This window comes from Leuresthes tenuis, unplaced genomic scaffold, assembly GCF_036924035.1.
Source record: "Leuresthes tenuis unplaced genomic scaffold, fLeuTen1.0.hap1 SCAF_22, whole genome shotgun sequence".
In the NCBI taxonomy this organism is placed as follows: Eukaryota; Metazoa; Chordata; class Actinopteri; order Atheriniformes; family Atherinopsidae; genus Leuresthes; species Leuresthes tenuis.
This window is the reverse complement of record NW_027325376.1, coordinates 27,566,477-27,584,102: the sequence shown is the minus strand read 5'-3', so window position 1 is coordinate 27,584,102 and position 17,626 is coordinate 27,566,477. Positions and strand designations below refer to the sequence as shown.

Genomic DNA, 17,626 nt, shown 5'->3' with positions numbered 1-17,626 from the left:
GTTTATCAGTCACATCAGAATCCATACATACTGATCCTCCCGTAATAAAATGGTCGGATCTTATCAAACACACTTTGTTTCTTGTGACAATCAAGTCAGCGAAACAGCGTATACACGTCAAGACCCTGAATCAAGTTTGCCACAAGAACTCATAAGTTTGGCAGTATTGCTCTGCCGTCAGCAATCATATACCCATTTTATTTTCGTGAGACATGTGCAGGCACCTGTTCATCTACTGTTCTATCACTATGAATTAGTTTATCTATTATCAATAAGGATACTTGTACAACTACTATCAAAGTATGTCCGGACGTCTTATGTTGTCAGTTGCTATATATGAATAAGTGGGTAGCTACTGACAAGCATTAAGCATGTCACACAGCCCAAACATATAACATTTCAGGACACACCACACAGTTAACAACCACAGTGAAGCGTGTCAAAGCCCAAACATGTGACATTCAACAGGACACTTACACAACACATTCAAATCAAACAGTCAGACAACATACAAGAACATATACCCCAGCCGGCATTGCTCCCTGCCTATTTTCCTACAGCTCACTATGTGTGTGCACACCTTTATTCACAAACTCTTCAACTTATACTCTTTTACCGAAGCTGCTACAGCTCGATTGGCCGAATACCCTTAGATTCTATTTCGGTGAATTTGACATCTGCCTTACATGTAACAGATTAGCGGTTTAGCAGTTTTAATTTAGTTTGAGTGAAGGAATTCATTTTATAGCAAAATCCAAAATCGTGAAGAACTCATGAAAGTAAGCTTATTCTCGGATTCCTGAAACTTTAGATTTGCTCTTTCTTTTACTGCAAAGTACAACGTTGTTTTTTTTTTGACAGTTTTAACATAGTTTGAGTGAAGGAATTCATTTTATAGATAAAATCCCAAGAGTCTGCTGAGAAAAGAGAGTGAATGCGAAGTAGACTTTAACACGGCTCTGGGAGCGAGCAGAGTGTGGGCTAAGCGGGAGAATTGCTTGAAAGAAACGCGACACCGAATGAGCGGTCAGAACAAAGCCTCAATACGGTGTTCCCGTGGTGTTTTTGTTGCTGCCTTGTCTTTTGCACAGAGTAAAAGACAAGGCAGCCATCGAATAGGGCCCGATTGTTCCTACTTGGTCAGCCGAGGAGCAAGGGGGGGGAGAAAGCGTCTCAATCAAGCAAAGCTCACCATGGGGAAGGTGGCTATGCCAACTAGCCTGATGCCCTGCTCCCGCAGTGACGGATAATCGTACTCTGGTTTCTCTTCATAACGTACAACTCTTTCGCCTTTTATTAAAGACTTCCGTGGAGAGCAGCACTAATGAGTTGTTTCTATTTTTGGCAGGCTTTACCTTTGCGGATGAAGCCCTTTGTGTCTGTGCAAAAAAAATCTTGTTACTGTGCAGAGTGACTTCTCTGAGTAGAGTCGCCTTACCTGTTGTTACATGTGCCGATGTTTGAAGCTGGACTGCAAAGGTGTTGCTTGAATGGTGCTTGCTGGAGCGTGCGGGAGTGCAAAGTTATACCATTTAAAAGGGCTGAAGAGTGCTCATTGCAGCGGGTGGGCCATAGTAAAAAGCGGTTGAGAAAAGGTGCGAATGTCAAACCATACATGATCAAAATAGGGAGCGGAGGTGTTTGGCCGCGACAAGGTGTGAATGTCCACCCATAATTAATGAAAAGCGGGCAACGAGTAGGTTCGAATGCCCAACCATACATCATCAAAAGCAGGAGTGGATGTGTTCGGCTACAAGAAGGTTTGAATGTCTGACCATAGTTTGTAAAAAGCGGGTAAGAAAAGGTTCGAATGCCCGAACATACACCATCAAAGGAGGGAGCGGAGGTGTTCCGCTGTAAGAAGGTGTGAATGTCCGACCGTAGTTGGTAAAAAGCGGGTAAGAAAAGGTTAAAATACCCAACTGTACACAATCAATAGCGGGAGCGGAGTTATTCGGCTACTAAAAGGTGTGAAAGTCCGACCATGGTTTGTAAAAAGCGGGTAAGAAAAGGTTCGAATGCCCGACAATGTATGATCAAAAGAGGGAGCAGAGGTTTTCGGCTGAAAGAAGGTCTGAATGTCCAACCATAATTTGTAAAAACTGGGGAAGAAAAGGCTCGAAAGCCCGACTATACACCATCAACAGCTGGAGCGGAGGTGTTCAGCTTCAAGAAGGTCTGAATGTCCATCAATAATTGCTAGAAAACATGAAAGAGAATTTTCGAATATCAAACCAAACATGATCATAAGCGGGAGAGGAGGTGTTCAGCTGCAAGAAGGTGTGAATGTCCACCCATAATTACTGAAAAATGGGTAAGAAAAGTTGCGAATGCCCAACCATACATCATCAAAAGCAGGAGTGGATGTGTTCGGCTACAAGAAGGTTTGAATGTCCGACCATAGTTTGTAAAAAGCGGGTAAGAAAAGGTTCGAATGCCCGAACATACACCATCAAAAGAGGGAGCGGAGGTGTTCCGCTGTAAGAAGGTGTTAATGTCCGACCATAGTTGGTAGAAAGCGGGTAAGAAGAGGTTAAAATACCCGACTGTACACAATCAATAGCGGGAGCGGAGTTGTTCGGCTACTAACAGGTGTGAAAGTCCGACCATGGTTTGTAAAAAGCGAGTAAGAAAAGGTGCGAATGCCCGACAATGTATGATCAAAAGCGGAAGCGGAGGTGTTCGGCTGGAAGAAGGTGTGAACTTCCGACCAAAGTTTGTAAAAAGCAGTTAAGAAAAGGTTCGAATATCCAACCAAACATAATCAAAAGTGGGAGCAGAGCTGTTCGACTGCAAGTAGGTGTGAATGTCCAGCCATAAATACTCACAAACGGGTAAGAAAAGGTAGTATTGCCAGACCATACATGATCAAAACAGGGAGTGGAGGTGGTTCAGCTGCAAGAAGGTGTGAATGTGTGACTAACGTTTATAACAAGCGTGTAAGACAAGATACTATTGCCAGACCATACATGATCAAAACAGGGAGCGGAGGTGGTTCAGCTGCAAGATCTGATTGTCCAACCATAATTTGTAAAAACCGGGTAAGAAAAGGTTCGAATGCCCGAATACATACCATCAAAAGTGGAAGCGGAGGTTTTCGGCTGCAAGAAGGTGTGAATGTCCAACCATAATTGCTAGAAAACATGAAAGAAAATTTTTGAAAATCAAACCTCACATGATCATAAGTGGGAGAGGAGGTGTTCAGCTGCAAGAAGGTGTGAATGTCCACCTATAATTCCTGAAAAATGGGTAAAAAAAAGGTACGAATGCCCAACCATACATCATCATAAGCAGGAGTGGATATGTTCGGCTACAAGAAGGTCTGAACGTCCAACCAAAGTTTTTAAAAAGCACTTAAGAAAAGGTTCGAATATCCAACCAAACTGTTTGACTGCAAGTAGGTGTGAATGTCAGATCATAATTTGAAAAAAACTGATGAGAAAGGGTGAGAATGCCCGACTATACACCATCAAATGCAGGAGCGGATGTGTTCGGCTGTGAGTAGGTGTGAATCTCCGACCATAATTGCTGAAAAATGTGTTAGAAAAGGTAAGAATGCCGGTCCATACATCTGGCTGCAAAAAGGTGTGAATGTTCGACTAAAGTTTGTAAAAAGCTGGTAAGACAAGGTGTGAATGCCTGACAATGTATGATCAAAAGCAGGAGCGGAGGTGTTCGGCTGCAAGAAGGTCTAAATGTCCATCAATAATTGCTAGAAAACATGAAAGAAAATTTTCCAAAATCAAACCGCACATGATCATAAGTGGGAGAGGAGGTTTTCAGCTGCAAGAAGGTGTGAATGTCCACCTATAATTCCTGAAAAATGGGTAAAAAAAAGGTGCGAATGCCCAACCATACATCATCAAAAGTAGGAGTGGATGTGTTCGGCTACAAGAAGGTGTGAACGTCCAACCAAAGTTTGTAAAAAGTAGTTAAGAAAAGGTTCGAATATCCAACCAAACTGTTTGACTGCAAGTAGGTGTGAATGTCAGATCATAATTTGCAAAAAGCTGATGAGAAAAGGTGAGAATGCCCGACTATACACCATCAAATGCGGGAGCGGAGTTGTTCGGCTGTGAGTAGGTGTGAATCTCCGACCATAATTGCTGAAAAATGTGTTAGAAAAGGTAAGAATGCCGGTCCATACATCATCAAAAGCGAGAGAGGTGGTGTTCGGCTGCAAGTAGGTGTGAATGTCCAGCCATACAAGTATGTTGGAGAGGAAGCTGTGAATAGCCGACCATAGTTTGCAAAAAGCGGGTGAGAAAAGGTGCGAATGTCCAGCCATACATGATCAAAACAGGGAGCGGAGGTGTTTGGCTGCGACAAGGTGTGAATGTCCACCCATAATTAATGAAAAGCGGGCAACAAGTAGGTTCGAATGCCCAACCATACATCATCAAAAGCAGGAGTGGATGTGTTCGGCTACAGGAAGGTTTGAATGTCCGAGCATTGATTGTAAAAAGCGGGTAAGAAAAGGTTTGAATGCCCGAACATACACCATCAAAAGAGGGAACGGAGGTGTTCCGCTGTAAGAAGGTGTGAATAGCCGACCATAGTTGGTAAAAAGCGGGTAAGAAAAGGTGCGAATGCCCTACAATGTATGATCAAAAGAGGGAGCGGAGGTTTTCGGCTGGAAGAAGGTGTGAAAGTCCACCCATGGTTTGTAAAAAGCGGGTAACAAAAGATTCGAATGCCCGACTATACACCATCAAAAACGGGAGTGGAGGTGTTCAGCTACAAGAAGGTGTGAAAGTCCACCCATGGTTTGTAAAAAGCGGGTAAGAAAAGGTTCGAATGCCCGAATATACACCATCAAAAGCGGAAGCGGAGATGTTCGGCTGCAAGAAGGTGTTAACGTCCGACCAAAGTTTGTAAAAAGCAGGGAAAAGCGATAAAAAGCTTTTCGTGAGTTCATGCATTTTATTTTGCTTATAAAATGCATTCCTTCACTCAAACTATGTTAAAACTTATTTGTCCTTCATATTTACCATGTCTAGAAAGATTTAAACAAAAAAACAACGTAGTACTTTGCAGTAAAAGAAAGAGCAAATCTAAAGTTTCAGGAATCCGAGTATAAGCTTGCTTTCATGAGTTCTGCACGATTTCAGATTTTGCTGTGAAATTAATTGCTTTGCTCAAACCAAGTTAAAACTGCTTTGTCCTTCCATATTTATCAATATCGAGATAGAGGAGTGGATGTGTTCGGCTACAAGAAGGTTTGAATGTCCGAGCATAGTTTGCAAAAAGCGGGTAAGAAAAGGTTCGAATGCCCGAACATACACCATCAAAAGAGGGAGCGGAGGTGTTCCACTGTAAGAAGATGTGGATGTCCAACCATAGTTGGTAAAAAGCGGGTAAGAAAAGGTTAAAATACCCGACTGTACACAATCAATAGCGGGAGCGGATGTGTTCAGCTACAAGAAGGTGTGAAAGTCCGACCATGGTTTGTAAAAAGCGGGTAAGAAAAGTTGCGAATGACCGACAATGTATGATCAAAAGAGGGAGCGGAGGTTTTTGGCTACAAGAAGGTTTGAATGTCCGACCATAGTTTGTAAAAAGTGGGTAAGAAAAGGGTGAGAATGCCCGAACATACACCATCAAAAGAGGGAGCGGAGGTGTTCCGCTCTAAGACGGTGTTAATGTCCGACCGTAGTTGGTCAAAAGCGGGTAAGAAAAGGTTAAAATACCCGACTGTACACAATCAATAGCGGGATTGGAGTTGTTCGGCTACAAGAAGGTGTGAAAGTCCGACCATGGTTTGTAAAAAGCGGGTAAGAAAAGGTTCGAATGCCCAAGTATATACCATCAAAAGCGGAAACGGAGGTGTTCGGCTGCAAGAAGGTGTGAACTTCCGACCAAAGTTTGTAAAAAGCAGTTAAGAAAAGGTTCGAATATCCAACCAAACATAATCAAAAAAGGGAGCAGAGCTGTTCGACTGCAAGTAGGTGTGAATGTCCAGCCATAATTACTCACAAACGGGTAAGAAAAGGTAGTATTGCCAGACCATACATGATCAAAACAGGGAGCGGAGGTGGTTCAGCTGCAAGAAGGTATGAATGTCCGACTAAAGTTTAAATATATTAACAAAAGCGGGAGGAGAGGTCTTCGGATTAGAGTGGTTGAGAATTTCCAACCATAATCTATAAAATACGGTGAAAAAAAAGGTGTGATAGAACACTAAAAGGTGGAGTGGAAGTGTTCGGCTGCAAGAAGGTGTGAATGTCCGACCATAATTGCTGAAAAATGTGTTAGAAAAGGTAAGAATGCCGGACCATACATCATCAAAAGCGGGAGAGGTGGTGTTCGGCTGCAAAAAGGTGTGAATGTTCGACTAAAGTTTGTAAAAAGCGGGTAAGACAAGGTGCGAATACCTGACAATGTATGATCAAAAGCAGGAGCGGAGGTGTTCAGCTGCAAGAAGGTCTAAATGTCCATCAATAATTGCTAGAAAACATGAAAGAAAATTTTCGAAAATCAAACCACAAATGATCATAAGTGGGAGAGGAGGTGTTCAGCTGCAAGAAGGTTTGAATGTTCACCCATAATTCCTGAAAAATGGGTAAAAAAAAGGTGCGAATGCCCAACCATACATCATCAAAAGCAGGAGTGGATGTTTTCGGCTACAAAAAGGTGTGAATGTCCGACCAAAGTTTGTAAAAAGCAGTTAAGAAAAGGTTCGAATATCCAACAAAACATAATCAAAAGCGGGAGCAGAGCTGTTCGACTGCAAGTAGGTGTGAATATCAGATCATAATTTGCAAAAAGCTGATGAGAAAGGGTGAGAATGCCCGACTATACACCATCAAATGCGGGAGCGGAGTTGTTCGGCTGTGAGTAGGTGTGAATCTCCGACCATAATTGCTGAAAAATGTGTTAGAAAAGGTAAGAATGCCGGTCCATACATCATCAAAAGCGAGAGAGGTGGTGTTCGGCTGCAAGTAGGTGTGAATGTCCAGCCATAATTACTCACAAACGGGTAAGAAAAGGTAGTATTGCCAGACCATACATGATCAAAACAGGGAGCGGAGGTGGTTCAGCTGCAAGAAGGTGTGAATTTCCGACTAAAGTTCAAATATATTAACAAAAGCGGGAGGAGAGGTCTTCGGATGAGAGTGGTTGAGAATTTCCAACCATAATCTATAAAATGCGGTGAAAAAAAAGGTGTGATAGAACACTAAAAGGTGGAGCGGAAGTGTTCGGCTGCAAGAAGGTGTGAATGTCCGACCATAATTAATGAAAAATGTGTTAGAAAAGGTAAGAATGCCGGACCATACATCATCAAAAGCGGGAGAGGTGGTGTTCGGCTGCAAAAAGGTGTGAATGTTCGACTAAAGTTTGTAAAAAGCGGGTAAGACTAGGTGCGAATGCCTGACAATGTATGATCAAAAGCAGGAGCGGAGGTGTTCAGCTGCAAGAAGGTCTAAATGTCCATCAATAATTGCTAGAAAACATGAAAGAAAATTTTCGAAAATCAAACCGCAAATGATCATAACTGGGAGAGGAGGTGTTCAGCTGCAAGAAGGTTTGAATGTCAACACATAAATCCTGAAAAATGGGTAAAAAAAGGTGCGAATGCCCAACCATACATCATCAAAAGCAGGAGTGCATGTGTTCGGCTACAAGAAGGTGTGAATGTCCGAACAAAGTTTGTAAAAAGTAGTTAAGAAAAGGTTCGAATGTCCTACCAAACATAATCAAAAGCGGGAGCAGAGCTGTTCGACTGCAAGTAGGTGTGAATGTCAGATCATAATTTGCAAAAAGCTGATGAGAAAGGGTGAGAATGCCCGACTATACACCATCAAATGCGGGAGCGGAGTTGTTCGGCTGTGAGTAGGTGGGAATCTCCGAGCATAGTTTGTAAAAAGGGGGTAAGAATAGGTTCGAATGCCCGAATATACACCATCAAAAGAGGGAGCGGAGGTGTTCCGCTGTAAGAAGGTGTGAATGTCCGACGTTAGTTGGTAAAAAGTGGGTAAGAAAAGGTTAAAATACCCGACTGTACACAATCAAAAGAGGGAGCGGAGTTGTTCAGCTAAGAGAAGGTGTGAAAGTCCGACCATGGTTTGTAAAAAGCAGGTAAGAAAAGGTTCGTATGCCCGAATATACACCATCAAAAGCGGAAGCGGAGGTGTTCCGCTGCAAGTAGGTGTGAATGTCCAGCCATAATTACTCACAAACGGGTAAGAAAAGGTAGTATTGCCAGACCATACATGATCAAAACAGGGAGCGGAGGTGGTTTAACTGCAAGGTGTGAATGTCCGAATAAAGTTTGTAAAAAGCGGAAAAGACAAGGTGCGAATGCCCGACAATGTATGATCAAAAGAGGGAGCGGAGGTGATCAGCTGCTGGAAGGTCTGAATGTCCAACCATAATTTGTAAAAACCGGGAAGAAAAGGCTCAACAGCCCAACTATACACCATCAAAAGCGGGAGCAGAGGGGTTCAGCTGCAAGAAGGTCTGAATGTCCATCAATAATTGCTTTAAAACATGAAAGAAAATTTTCGAATATCAAACTGCAAATGATCATAAGCGGGAGAGGAGGTGTTCGGCTGCATGAAGGTGTGAATTTCCGGACATAATTCCTGAAAAATGGGTAAAAAAAGGTGCGAATGCCCAACCATACATTATCAAAACAGGGAGTGGAGATGGTTCAGCTGCAAGGTGTAAATTTCTGATTAAAGTTTTTAAAAAGCGGTTTAAAAACTGATTTGTCCTTCATAGTTATCCATGTCTAAAAATGTTTGAAGCAACTTCCTCATATTACCCTGAATGAGAAAGAACCACACTTGTGATTAAGCCATACGTTCCTTTTGAGGAGTTCTGCATGATTTGGGATTTTGCTATTAAATAAATTCCTTCACTCAAACCGAGTGAAAACTGATTTTACCTTCATATTTATGAATGTGTAGATCAACTTCAACAAAGAACAACATTGTATTTTGCAGTAGAAGAAGTTGAAATTGATCTAGACATTGATAAATATGAAGTTCAAAGCAGTTTCCACTTGGTTTGAGTGAAGGAATGAATTTTATAGCAAAATCGGAAATCCTGCACTCCTCAAAAGGAACGTATTGCTCAACCAAAGGGATGCTTCTTTCTCATTCAGGGTAATATGAGGAACTTTATGCTTGATACATTTTTAAACATGGATAATTATGAAGGACAAAGCAATTTTAACTTGGTTTGAGCAAAGCAATTCATTTACAGGAAAATCCGAAATCGTGCAGAACTCATGAAAGCAAGCTTTTTCTCGGATTCCTGATCCTCCAGTGTTGCTCTTTCCTATACTGTAAAATACAACGTTATTCTTTGTTGAAATTGATCTAGACATTGATAAATATGAAGGACAAAGCAGTTTTCACTTGGTTTGAGTGAAGGAATTAATTTTATACATAAAATCCCAAATCATGCAGAACTCATGAAAATAAGCTTATTCTCGGATTCCTAAAACTTTTGATCTGCTCTTTCTTTTACTGCAAATTACAACGTTTTTTTTTTTTAAATCTATCTAGACATTGATAAATATTAAGGTAATAGCCGTTTTAACATAGTTTGAGTGAAGGAATTCATTTTATAGATAAAATCCCAAATCATGCAGAACTCCTCAAAAGGGGCGTATGGCCTTATCACAAGTGTGGTTCTTTCTCATTCAGGGTAATATGAGGAAGTTTATGCTTGAAATATATGTAGAAATGGGTACATATGAAGGACAAAGCAGTTTTAACTTAGTTTGAGTGAAGGAATTTATTTTATAGCAAAATCCGAAATCGTGCAGAACTCATGAAAGCAAGCTTATTCTCGGATTCCTGATCCTTCAGTGCTGCTCTTTCTTCTACTGCAAAATACAACGTTGTTCTTTGTTTAAGTCGATGTAGACATTGATAAATATGAAGGACAAAGCAGTTTTAATTTGGTTTGAGTGAAGGAATTCATTTTATAGTAAAATCCCAAATCGTGCAGAACTCATGAAAATAAGCTTATTCTCGGATTCCTAAAACTTTTGATCTGCTCTTTCTTTTACTGCAAATTACAACGGTTTTTTTTTTTTTTAAATCTATCTAGACATTGATAAATATTAAGGTAATAGCCGTTTTAACATAGTTTGAGTGAAGGAATTCATTTTATAGATAAAATCCCAAATCATACAGAACTCCTCAAAAGGGGCGTATGGCTTAATGACAAGTGTGGTTCTTTCTCATTCAGGGTAATATGAGAAAGTTTATGCTTGAAATATATGTAGAAATGGGTACATATGAAGGACAAAGCAGTTTTAACTTAGTTTGAGTGAAGGAATTTATTTTATAGCAAAATCCGAAATCGTGCAGAACTCATGAAAGCAAGCTTATACTCGGATTCCTGAAACTTTAGATTTGTTCTTTCTTTTACTGCAAAGTACAACGTTGTTTTTTGTGGAAATCTATCTAGACATTGATAAATACCAGCCGAACATCTCTGCTGTCGCTTTTGATAATTTATGGTTGGGCATTCTTACCTTTTCTTACCCGCATTTTATAAATTATGATCCGACATTCACACCTACTTGCAGTCGAACACCTTCTCTCCCGCTTTTGATGATGTATGGTTGGGCATTCGCACCTTTTTTTTCCCATTTTTCAGTAATTATGGATGGACATTCAGCCCTTCTTACAGCCGAAAACCTCCGCTGCCGCTTTTGATGGTTTATAGTCTGGCTTTCGAGCCTTTTCTTGCCCGGTTTTTACAAATTATGGTTGGACATTCAGACCTTGCAGCCGAAAACCTCCGCTCCCTCTTTTGATCATACATTGTTGGGCATTCGCACCTTGTCTTACCCGCTTTTTACAAACTTTAGTCGGACATTCACACCTTCTTGCAGCTGAACCACCTCCGCTCCCTGTTTTGATCATGTTTGGTCTGGCAATACTTCCTTTTCTTACCCGTTTGTGAGTAATTATGGCTGGACATTCACACCTACTTGCAGCCGAACACCACCTCTCCCGCTGTTGATGATGTATGGACCGGCATTCTTACCTTTTCTAACACATTTTTCAGCAATTATGGTCGGACATTCACACCTATTCAGAGCCGAACACCTCCGCTCCCGCATTTGATGGTGTATAGTCGGGCATTCTCACCTTTTCTCATCAGCTTTTTGCAAATTATGATCTGACATTCACACCTGCTTTTGATAATGTATGGTTTGTCATTCGCACCTTTTTTTACCCATTTTTCATGAATTACGGGAGGACATTCACACCTTCTTGCAGCCGAACACCTCCTCTCCCGCTTATGATCATGTGCGGTTTGATATTCGAAATTTTTCTTTCATGTTTTCTAGCAATTATTGATGGACATTCAGACCTTCTTGCAGCTGAACACCTCCGCTCCCGCTTTTGATGGTGTATAGTCGGGCTTTCCAGCCTTTTCTTCCCCGGTTTTTACAAATTGTGGTTGGACATTCAGACCTTCTTGCAGCCGAAAACCTCCGCTCCCTCTTTTGATCATACATTGTCGGGCAATCACACCTTTTCTTACCCGCTTTTTACAAACTTGCACCTTCTTACAGCGGAACACCTCCGCTCCCTCTTTTGATGGTGTATGTTCGGGCATTCAAACCTTTTCTTACCCACTTTTTACAAACTTTGGTCGTATATTCAAACCTTCTTGTAGCCGAACACATCCACTCCTGCTTTTGATGATGTATGGTTGGGCATTCAAACCTACTTGTTGCCCGCATTTTACTATGGTCGGCCATTCACAGCTTCCTCTCCACCATACTTGTATGGTGGGTGTTCACACCCCCTTGCATCCACTTTTGTTGATATTTAGTCGGTCATTCGCACCTTACCCGCTTTTGGCAAACTATGGCCTTCTTGCAGCCAAACACCTCTGATCTCGCTTTTGATGATGTAAGGTTGGGCATTCAGACCTTGCTTCACCTGCTTTTCACCAAATATAGTCGGACATTCACACCTTCTTGCAGCCGAACACTTCCGCTCCACCTTTTAGTGTTCTATGGGGCATTCACACCTTTTTCTTCACCGCATTTTATAGATTATGGTTGGAAATTCTCATACACTCTCATCCGAAGACCTCTCCTCCCGCTTTTGTTAATATACAGTCAGGCATTCGAACCTTTTCTTACCCGCTTTTTACAAATTATGGTCGGACATTCACACCTACTTGCAGCCGAATATTTCCGCTCCACCTTTTAGTGATGTATGGTTGGCATTTGCACCTTTTCTTACCCTCTTTTTATACTGATTGCTGAAGATTAAGTTGTTCTTTCTCAAACTACAAATTTTTTTTATTGTTGAAACTTGATTTGAAGTGTATAAATAAAGAGGACAAACAGTTTTAAGTCAGGCTGATAGAAGGAATTAATTTTTTAGCAAAATCTGTACTTCGTCATATGTCGAGAGATGCTTATTACTGAAGAAGTTCTTTCTCATTCTACAAAGTACAACGTTGTTTATCGTTGAAACTTGATTAGACATGAATAAATATGAAGGACAAAGCAGTCTTAACTTGGTTTAAGTTAAGGAATTCGTTTTATAGGAGAATCCGAATTCGCGCATAACTCGTAAAATAGAGCTTATTTTCGGATTCCTGAAGAATGAGTCTGGTTCTTTCTCATAATACAAAGTTTGTTGTTTATTGTTGAAACTTCATCAGAAGTGAAGAAATAAATGAATGCCTATCAACAAATGTGGGATCTAAACTCTAGTGCTTCCTCTAAAATAATTTCCATCCATCCATCATCTGCCGCTTATCCGGGGGTCGGGTCGCGGGGGCAGCAGCTTGAGTAGAGAAACCGAGACGTCTCTGTCCCCGGCCACTTCCTCCAGCTCTTCCGGGGGGACCCCGAGGCGTTCCCAGGCCAGCCGAGAGACATAGTCTCTCCAGCGTGTCCTGGGTCTTTCCCGGGGTCTCCTCCCAGTGGGACGTGCCCGGAACACCTCCCCAGGGAGGCGCCCAGGGGGCATCCTAACCAGATGCCCGAGCCACCTCATCTGACTCCTCTCAATGCGGAGGAGCAGCGGTTCTACTCCGAGCCCCTCCCGGATGACTGATTTTCTCACCCTATCTCTAAGGGAGAGCCCAGACACCCTGCGGAGGAAACCCATTTCGGCCGCTTGTATTCGCGATCTTGTTCTTTCGGTCACTACCCACAACTCGTGACCATAGGTGAGGATGGGAACGTAGATTGACCAGTAAGTAGAGAGCTTCGCCTTCTGGCTCAGCTCCCTCTTCACAACGACGGGTCGGTGCAGAGCCCGCAACACTGCAGACGCCGCACCGATCCGCCCGTCAATCTCCCGCTCCATTCGTCCCTCACTCGTGAACAAGACCCCGAGATACTTGAACTCCTCCACTTGGGGAAGGATCTCATTCCCGACCCGGAGAGAGCATTCCACCCTTTTCCGGCTGAGAACCATAGTCTCGGATTTGGAGGTGCTGATTCTCATCCCAGCCGCTTCACACTCGGCTGCGAATCGCTCCAGTGAGAGCTGAAGGTCACGGCCTGACGACGCTAACAGAACCACATCATCTGCAAAAAGCAGAGACCCGATTCTGAGGTCGCCAAATCGGACACCCTCAACGCCCTGGCTGCGCCTAGAAATTCTGTCCATAAAAGTTAGGAACAGAATCGGTGACAAAGGGCAGCCCTGACGGAGTCCAACTCTCACCGGAAACGTATCCGACTTACTGCCGGCAATGCGGACCAAACTCTGGCACCGGTCATACAGAGACCGAACGGCCCCTATCAAGGGGTCCGGCACTCCATATTCCCGGAGCACCCCCCACAGGACTCCACGAGGGACACGGTCGAACGCTTTCTCCAAGTCCACAAAACACATGTAGACTGGTTGGGCGAACTCCCATGCACCCTCCAGGATCCTGCCGAGGGTATAGAGCTGGTCCACTGTTCCACAGCCAGGACGAAAGCCACACTGCATCTCCTGAATCCGAGGCTCGATTATCCGACAGATCCTCCTCTCCAATACCCCCGAATAGACCTTACCAGGGAGGCTGAGGTGTGTGATACCCCTATAGTTGGAACACACCCTCCGGTCCCACTTTTTAAAGAGGGGGACCACCACCCCAATCTGCCAGTCCAGAGGCACTGTCCCCGATGTCCACGCGATGCTGCAGAGGCGTGTCAGCCAAGACAGCCCTACAACATCCAGAGCCTTGAGAAACTCAGGACGGACCTCATCCACCCCCGGGGCCTTGCCACCGAGGAGCTTTTTGACCACCTCGGCAACCTCAGCCCCAGAAATGGGAGGCCCCGTCTCCGAGCTCTCCGACTCTGCCTCTTCCGAGCACGTGTTGGTAGGATTGAGGAGTTCCTCGAAGTACTCCCCCCACCGACTCACAACATCCCAAGTTGAGGTCAGCAAAGCCCCGTCCCCACTGTAAACAGTGTTGACTGTGAGCCGCTTCCCCCCCCTGAGACGCCGGATGGTGGACCAGAATCTCTTCGAGGCCGTCCGGAAATCGTTCTCCATGGTCTCACCGAACTCCTCCCAGGCCCGAGTTTTTGCCTCAGCAACCGCCGAAGCCGCGGTCCGTCTGGCCTGTCGGTACCTATCAGCTGCTTCCAGGGTCCCACTGGCCAAAAAGGCCCGATAGGACTCCTTCCTCAGCTTGACGGCTTCCCTCACCACTGGTGTCCACCAGCAGGTTCGAGGGTTGCCGCCACGACAGGCACCGACCACCTTACGGCCACAACTCCGATCAGCTGCCTCGGCAATGGAGTCACGGAACATGGCCCATTCGGACTCAATGTCCCCCACCTCCCCTGGGATATGGTTGAAGCTCTGCCGGAGGTGGGAGTTAAAGCTCCTTCTGACGGGGGATTCTGACAAACGCTCCCAGCAGACCCTCACAATACGTTTGGGCCTGCCAGGTCTGATCGGCATCCTCCCCCACCAGCGGAGCCAACTCACCACCAGGTGGTGATCAGTTGACAGCTCCGCCCCTCTCTTCACCCGAGTGTCCAGGACATACGGCCGCAAGTCCGATGATACAACCACAAAGTCGATCATCGAACTGCGGCCAAGGGTGTCCTGGTGCCAAGTGTACATATGGACACCCTTATGTCTGAACATGGTGTTCGTTATGGACAGTCCATGACCAGCACAGAAGTCCAACAACATAACACTACTCTGGTTCAGATCGGGGGGGCCGTTCCTCTCAATCACACCCCTCCAGGTCTCACTGTCATTGCCCACGTGAGCATTGAAGTCCCCCAGCAGAACGAGGGAGTCTCCGGTAGGAGCATTCTCCAGTGCCTCCCCCAGAGACTCCAAAAAGGGTGGGTACTCTGAACTGCTGTTTGGCGCATAGGCACAAACAACAGTCAGGACTCGTCCCCCCACCCGAAGGCGGAGGGAGGCTACCCTCTCGTTCACTGGGGTAAACCCCAATGTACTGGCACACAGCCTGGGGGCAATAAGTATGCCCACACCTGCTCTGCGCCTCTCACCACGGCCAACTCCAGAGTGGAAGAGAGTCCAACCCCTCTCAAGAGGACTGGTTCCAGAGCCCAAGCCGTGCATCGAGGTGAGTCCGACTATATCTAGCCGGAACCGCTCAGCCTCGCGCACCATCTCCGGCTCCTTCCCCAACAGAGAGGTGACATTCTAAAATAATTTCCTTTCTCAATTCAGAAATTTGTGTGTGTAAGTCACAACACCCGTGACACCAAAACGGCTTTCTTTTCTCTCTTTTCTCTACACTCTACACTGTGAGCACACACACCAAATCAGAAAGGCTTTTTTCTCTCTTTTCTACATTATGGACTGTGGGGACACAAAACCGCTCTCTCTTTTTTTTTTTGATTGTGTGCCAGGGCGTTGTCTCACGTATTAGATTATGCTTAAGATACGAATGGGTTTATCAGTCACATCAGAATCCATACATACTGATCCTCCGGTAATAAAATGGTCGGATCTTATCAAACACACTTTGTTTCTTGTGACAATCAAGTCAGCGAAACAGCGTATACACGTCAAGACCCTGAATCAAGTTTGCCACAAGAACTCATAAGTTTGGCAGTATTGCTCTGCCGTCAGCAATCATATACCCATTTTATTTTCGTGAGACATGTGCAGGCACCTGTTCATCTACTGTTCTATCACTATGAATTAGTTTATCTATTATCAATAAGGATACTTCTACAACTACTATCAAAGTATGTCCGGACTTCTTATGTTGTCAGTTGCTATATATGAATAAGTGGGTAGCTACTGACAAGCATTAAGCATGTCACACAGCCCAAACATATAACATTTCAGGACACACCACACAGTTAACAACCACAGTGAAGCGTGTCAAAGCCCAAACATGTAACATTCAACAGGACACTTAGACAACACATTCAAATCAAACAGTCAGACAACATACAAGAACATATACCCCAGCCGGCATTGCTCCCTGCCTATTTTCCTACAGCTCACTATGTGTTTGCACACCTTTATTCACAAACTCTTCAACTTATACTCTTTTACCGAAGCTGCTACAGCTCGATTGGCCGAATACCCTTAGATCCTATTTTGGTGAATTTGACATCTGCCTTACATGTAACAGATTAGCGGTTTAGCAGTTTTAATTTAGTTTGAGTGAAGGAATTCATTTTATAGCAAAATCCGAAATCGTGAAGAACTCATGAAAGTAAGCTTATTCTCGGATTCCTGAAACTTTAGATTTGCTCTTTCTTTTACTGCAAAGTACAACGTTGTTTTTTTTTTTTGACAGTTTTAACATAGTTTGAGTGAAGGAATTCATTTTATAGATAAAATCCCAAGAGTCTGCTGAGAAAAGAGAGTGAATGCGAAGTAGACTTTAACACGGCTCTGGGAGCGAGCAGAGTGTGGGCCAAGCGGGAGAATTGCTTGAAAGAAACGCGACACCGAATGAGCGGTCAGAACAAAGCCTCAATACGGTGTTCCCGTGGTGTTTTTGTTGCTGCCTTGTCTTTTGCACAGAGTAAAAGACAAGGCAGCCATCGAATAGGGCCCGATTGTTCCTACTTGGTCAGCCGAGGAGCAAGGGGGGGGGGAAAGCGTCTCAATCAAGCAAAGCTCACCATGGGGAAGGTGGCTATGCCAACTAGCCTGATGCCTTGCTCCCGCAGTGACGGATAATCGTACTCTGGTTTCTCTTCATAACGTACAACTCTTTCTCCTTTTATTAAAGACTTCCGTGGAGAGCAGCACTAATGAGTTGTTTCTATTTTTGGCAGGCTTTACCTTTGCGGGTGAAGCCCTTTCTGTCTGTGCAAAAAAAATCTTGTTACTGTGCAGAGTGACTTCTCTGAGTAGAGTCGCCTTACCTGTTGCGACTGTGCCGATGTTTGAAGCTGGAGTGCAAAGGTGTTGCTTGAATGGTGCCTGCTGGAGCGTGCGGGAGTGCAAAGTTATACCATTTAAAAGGGCTGAAGAGTGCTCATTGCAGCGGGTGGGCCATAGTAAAAAGCGGTTGAGAAAAGGTGCGAATGTCAAACCATACATGATCAAAATAGGGAGCGGAGGTGTTTGGCCGCGACAAGGTGTGAATGTCCACCCATAATTAATGAAAAGCGGGCAACGAGTAGGTTCGAATGCCCAACCATACATCATCAAAAGCAGGAGTGGAT

The 17,626-nt window shown here is 44.1% G+C and overlaps 2 non-coding genes across 2 annotated transcripts; both read left to right on the top strand.

Annotated features, from left to right (window-relative positions):
- Positions 1 to 1,252: 1,252 nt before the first annotated feature.
- Positions 1,253 to 1,366, top strand: LOC140282419 (U5 spliceosomal RNA). Its single transcript, XR_011909856.1, has one exon. It is a non-coding gene; the product is annotated as a U5 spliceosomal RNA (small nuclear RNA).
- A 15,771-nt stretch (positions 1,367 to 17,137) lies between these two features.
- LOC140282440 (U5 spliceosomal RNA) lies at positions 17,138 to 17,251 on the top strand. The gene has a single exon (XR_011909875.1). It is a non-coding gene; the product is annotated as a U5 spliceosomal RNA (small nuclear RNA).
- Positions 17,252 to 17,626: the final 375 nt, after the last annotated feature.